The following is a 6,245-nucleotide window of genomic DNA, read 5'->3' as shown; positions in this document are numbered from 1 at the left end:
AAAAAAAATTAAAAAAAAATCAGGCACTGTAAGCTAGTTTGTTGAGTACAAAAACTGTATTTAGGTGATGTCAGCATGAATGGATAAAACCTTCTATCCTAGTGTCAAAAGGCAGCGCATGAATGTTTCTGCATGGGTGTTTCTACTGTGTCAGCATCCACCAGCAGCGGTGGGGCCCCAGCATGCTGCCCAGATGTGCCATCCTCAGCACACTGCTGAAAGTCCCCTGAGGCAATGACAGCCAAACTGCCCGAATCACTCGAGTATTTCCTAAGGAGTGTCCTTGTGCACTCTAGACATGAATGCGTGTTCTGGGTTCAAAGCCAGACAGTCACGTGTTTCAACAGACGCCAGAAATGTTCATGAAAAAGTTTCCATCTCAGAAGAGAAAGCAGCGCTCCCAAACCTACCAGCACATAATGCAAACCTCCAAAATCCAAGTACTTCCACATCCCTACACCTCCACCTGCCTTGACAATCAAAGCAAGAAGACAGATCATGTCTTGATGAGATTATAATCTCAACCATCTAATAAATCAACCCTTGAAAACAACATATGTCACCTCCTGGAAAGCATTAACCACTTACAAAGGTGTGCAGAGCTTCACACTGGCTGGTTACATTGCCATGGGCAAGTGCACAAGAATTGGGCTGATTTTCATATGTTTTTGGCAGGAGTACTGACACAGCCTTTCTCAGAAGGGAGCAAGGAGGAATGTATTTGCTGTAGATTTGATTGAGAAAAACAAAACAGACATTTTTTATCTATTGTCTGAATACAAAGCAGCATGTGGTAATACGCTAATAAGCTGTGATGATAATCATCTTACAATTTATACAGCTGTTTATTTTGAAGCAGCCAAGGGAACGATGCATACCCTATGCAATAGACAGACTCTGGCAGAGCTCTGGTTAAGTCACTGCTTGGAAGCAGATTTATGCATCCCCCCTCCACACATGCTGGTAAGATCTGTGTCCTGACAGCACAAACCCCTAATGCTGAGACAGAGACATGGCACTTCTAGCAAGGGGAAGGAAAAACAGTGGTGCATCATTGCCACTGAGGTTGAGCACTCCTTGGCAAGAAGGATTTAAAGTACAGAGGCAGAGCAAATGGATTAAAACCCCATTTATCTGTCTGGACATGGGTGGAGTGGAAGGGGCTGAGAAATACATGAATGCTGATAATGGAGAAATTCAGCTTAGCTAATGCAACCAATGGGTCACCACACCATGGATGTGGTGCACATCACCATGGGGAAACTTGCCCTGAGTATAAATGAGGTAGATATCAGCTTGTGTAAGCCATTATAACTCATGCTGACTGGAGCAGAGGTGGGGCTCTGTGCCATAGCGAGACCTGCCCCAGATATGAGGCAGTTAATGTATGAGTACTCCTGCCCTGGCTCCAGCTCCACTCTCCCAGAGGCAGAGCTCCCAGGGCAAAGCCATCATCTCAGGTAAAGTGCTCAGAATCAAGCTCTGGATTCACAGCTGAGGTTATAGCAATTAAAGGCATCAGCTCCCTGACAGAAAAGCCCAGCATGACAGTGATTTATGGTCTCCATGGCAACGCATGACAAATTGCTTAATTCTGTTATGAAACCTCAAGCTGCAGTGGGGTCTGTGTGGGAGCGACCAGCTCCCTTCTCCTCACTACAGCTCCTCAAAAATGACAACTTTAGGGAGCTGCTAGAGCAATAGGCCAAGATTAGCTTATGCATACATATTTATGTTGATCAGCCTGTCCTCTAGCAAATTTGCCATTGCTAGTTTGCTTTGGTCCATGGATTGCTTTTCACATGTCTTGCCAGAGCTCTGCATACCTGAGGACACCAGCTCCACCTGAGGCCAAGGAAGCCACCAATGCTGCCAACTACTCCTACAGTTGCCATTAATAACTCTTCCCCTAGCCACAGCCTACTTGCTCACACCCTTTTACCCAGTCACTTCACAAGTGTTAGCGGCTGCCTGTGGTGCCTCTAGGGCTGAAACTCTGCAAGATCTGAACACTTCCCTCTCTGTTTCTCTTGCAGGCTGCTGGCTGCAGCCACACTGCTACCATGACACACCCAGAGATGTTAGCCAGGTACCAAAATAGTTCGGCTTTGCATCTTGGAGGCAATCCCTTGGACTGGAAGCTACTGAAAACCCTTGAAACATGGGATGTGCAATTTTTGGAGGGAGCTGTCTCCCTAGAGCCATGCTGAATGAACTTTTAGAAATTTCTCCCTCAAGTTGGCATGACTGCCTTCCAAACCTTTAAGAGCCAAAGGACCTGCAGGTGTACAAATAATCACTGACAGCTGTTACTTAATAAAGATGATTAACTCTTAGCCAGGCTTCCTTCAGCCTGTCAGTGTTCCTGCTTGGTTGATGCCTCCAAAAGGATACACAGAGCAAAAGTCTGACCACATGAAAGTCTCCAGTCGGAAATCAATATAGAAGAGACCAATTGTGTGGGAAGACAGAGTCTGACACCATTTAGTATTAAACTGCTTGAAACCCAAGTTTCAACTCCTGGAGGTTTTCTAAGGAGGTTTTTGCCAGGTGAGAGTGCTCTCAACTTCCTCAGCGTCCAGGATGTCTGATGGAGAGCAGAACCTGGCAAGACCTGTACAGGGAATTACAGGCATTTCCTTTTGGAACAGTGATCAAAGCATTATCATATTGCTATTAAAGAAGAGGAAAAAGAATAGTCATAAACACGTTGTTTGAAAATAAAATCCTCTGCTTTGCCACTGGTTGAATTTTGATTTGTGGGATGTAGCTGCAGACTTGAAAGTGGCCTCTTAAAATCTCCTCTGGTGCAAAAAGATGCATCCCAAAGGCCATGCTCCCTGAACTCCTCACTGATGTTCTATGCCAACCAGATCTCTCTTTCAACCCAAGATCACATCACCTCCCCCACTGCACAGATGCTGCTCAGATTTACTGTAAGAGAAAGAAAAAACTCACCAGGGGAGTAATGAAGCACTTCAGATTCACACAAAAGGCAGCTAAAGGCAGTAGCTGCCTGATGAATACATCGTGGTTATTTTAGGAAACATGGAATTATAGCCTGAACAAATAATAATGTAAAAAGCTACATCACTGGAAATTGCTTGGGTTTTAGGCAGCCCTTTCTGCTTTTCTCCCTCACAGTGCCCTGTAAATTCTCAGGCAGTAGCAAGGAGCTCTTGGAGCAGCACTGAGCTGCAACAGCTCTCCCTTGCTGAAGCTGGGCTTGGGGGTTCACTCATCTTTCCTTTTAAGCATGTGCTTGTTGTTGTTCTGATCTTTACTTAAATGCAGCATGGCACACATCAGTCATACTGACTAAAGTCACCAAAATAAACAGCAGCTCTTCCTCCATATCCCTGGCAACACTGTACATCTTCAGCAAGTTTCTTGTGGTAATTTAGTCCCTTTTTCACAAGATTTAACAAGATTTATCACCCTAATGAGTCTACAGTCAGATGTTGTGTCTCTTTAAATAGCTTTAAGACTGTAAAGGTCCGTGGTTAGAATTATATTACAACAAACAAAAACCCCACCCCACACTTAAGTCTAGAGTTGCAGCACCACGGCTATCAGTTTTGTAGGAAAATTCATGCAGGTTAGGAGAAAGCCATTCCTGCATCTCCAAGACCTGCATTAACATGACATGGTTTCCAGTCTACAGGTGTCCACCTGCTGTTGTTCCAGCCCTTTTGCCAATACATTAAATGAGAGCATCTCTTGACAAAGTACATGGCTCAGCTGCTTTTGCTCCCACTGCTTCCTTGCACATTCAGATCCAACATCCCTTTCCTTACTCATTTAATTCCAAAGCGCCTGGGAGGCATTATGGAATGACAGATTCCTCTCCAACTCTTGAAAATTCTTTGCTAGTGAGGCCAGTAACGCCTCTCTTATGTTATCATGGAAACGGTGAAGCTAACCTAAACATACTGTAGCAAAAAAATAAAATAAAAATCAGATAGTCAAGATGTTCCCCTGCCCTGCCCAGCCAGAGATAACAAGAACAAATTTGCAGTGGAGGAAGCAGCCTCGAATTCCAATAGCTGCCCTTCCTGCTAGCACAATCCCTGGAAATGGGCAACTTCCCTCTTACACATCCCAGCCTGCTGACACACCAATAAAAAGACCCCAAATTCACTACCCAGGGTGGTTTTGCTACTCTTCTGTACTGTGCAGCAAGGTTTCCATAGCAAACGCAGAACAGCACTGCTAAGTTTCTATACTGCCTGTACACGGCTTGCAGCAAGCAAGGTGATGCAACTGGGTAGGAATCCTGAGCAGCACCAAAAACTGCCAGCATGGAACATCCCTGCCGCTCCAAACTGCATTCCCCGTTGTGGTCTGCATCCCCAACAAAACAAGGGCTGCAACAAAGCCCCAACTGAACACCAGGCCACACACCAAGCTCTGACCAGCTCCATCACCACCTGCTGTGCTGTGACCTTCTGGGCATCATGCTGGGCATAGGGCAGGCATGGTTGAACCAACGCAAACTTCATGGCACCTACAGTTGCTTCTGAGATGGTTTATGGAGTACATCTTATTCCAGTCACCCTTCTACAAATCAGTCGATGCATTTGGCTCCAAGTTTGTGTCCAGTCAGGCTCTCTTGGGTATTTAATTAATTTATTTATTTATTTACACATCTCTCTTGTTACTACCAGATGTCTTCTGGGATGTAAATGGCTTTTTAAAGACTCCCTTCCCTCCTGGCAAACACACTTTGTGTCTCTTTAGATACCTTTAAGACTGTAAAAGTCCCTGGTTAACAGTACTTCCATGTGGGGATCCCAGGCTGATGCTGCCAGTCTTCTAGGGAGAGACCGGGGAAAATGAGAAGAGCGGTGGTCTCATTTACCTAAGGCTGCACCTTTCCATGAACCTGCCTGAGGGTATGCAGCGCTTCCACCTCCAGCATCCAAGCTCTGGCACCTCTTAGCCCTTTCTTGTGCAGCAGTCACCTCCCTGTTTGTATACCTCTCATGCTCTGAGTGGCAAAGGCACACTCGATGCTCAGACATGAAGGAGGAACTAAGCAACCAGAAGCCAACTGCCCAAACCACCCTTAAACAACAGAGTTTAGCCATGCCTGACTCAAGTCTTCCCTCTTGCTGAGCACATTTACCTTGCCAGTGCCTGAGAAGCATCCTGTGAGGATGCAGGGCACACACGAAGCCTGTTCCATCTACACTCAGTCTGAAGCCTCTGCCTCAAGCTTTAAGTCAATTTCCCGCTGTGTGGGAGAGTATATATGTACATTCATTAACACTTCCATTATGCCCTGCGGTTTGGCAGGTAGTGCTGCATTATGGATTTAAACAGTGCCAGCAAGCAAGTCTATAGCACTTCACTGGATTAGTGTCTTATGGAAAACTGTGCCTCCAGAGTGCTTTGAGCTCTCTTGAAGTACCGCGGATGAGCAGTGCTCCAATCACTGCTCTCTCTGTGCAATCACATCAGAACTCCACTTGCAACTTAAACATAATCCCCCTCAAAAATCAATTATTATTTGGATGAAAAAATTAAACCAAAACAAACAAGCAAAACAAAAAACCAAGAGCAGAATCTCTCTGGAGCTAAAGGAAAAGGGAGAGGCACACCATCAGTTGTCATCACCACAACGCATCTTTCACTCGCAAACAATAACATCTTTTGCTTCTGCACTGTAGCTGCTTCTAGCATCCACATGGGGGAAACATGCCATGCCACACACAGCCAGACCCATGTCAGGAGTCAGCCTTGAGGGTACTCAGCCCTGCCAGAAGATGATGCCTTCTGTCCAGTCACTGGGCTGGAAGCAACACATCTCCAGAAACTGCAGAACAGACCTCCCATGGAACCACTGTCCTGGAGGGATGAGGAGAGCTACGTTCCCTCCATAGAGACCCAGAGAGCAAATGCACCATTCAGTATTAGCACCAGGGAACTTCTGATGGGAGAAGAAGATAAAACATCAGTTAGATACTGACATCACCACATTTCTCATCATTTACTGGGGCTGGACACACATTTTTTTCCTCAAACTGTGAGTGCTTCTATGTGCAGCCAAGCATGCAGAGAAATTTCAAAGCAACTAGCAGGAGCCATTTTTCCTTCTATCCACCATACAGCTGTGGTATAGCTGCAAAATCACAACAGTCAAGATAATGATATTCTCAAAAATCCTGGGACGCAGCACTGCGCTGCTCTGACTTCACAGTAAAGTCCCATATAGCCACCTCTATGTCTGCAGAATACCACTT

The sequence above is a fragment of the Meleagris gallopavo genome, chromosome 7 (genome assembly GCF_000146605.3).
Source record: "Meleagris gallopavo isolate NT-WF06-2002-E0010 breed Aviagen turkey brand Nicholas breeding stock chromosome 7, Turkey_5.1, whole genome shotgun sequence".
Classification (NCBI taxonomy): domain Eukaryota; kingdom Metazoa; phylum Chordata; class Aves; order Galliformes; family Phasianidae; genus Meleagris; species Meleagris gallopavo.
This window is presented reverse-complemented; position numbering follows the sequence as displayed.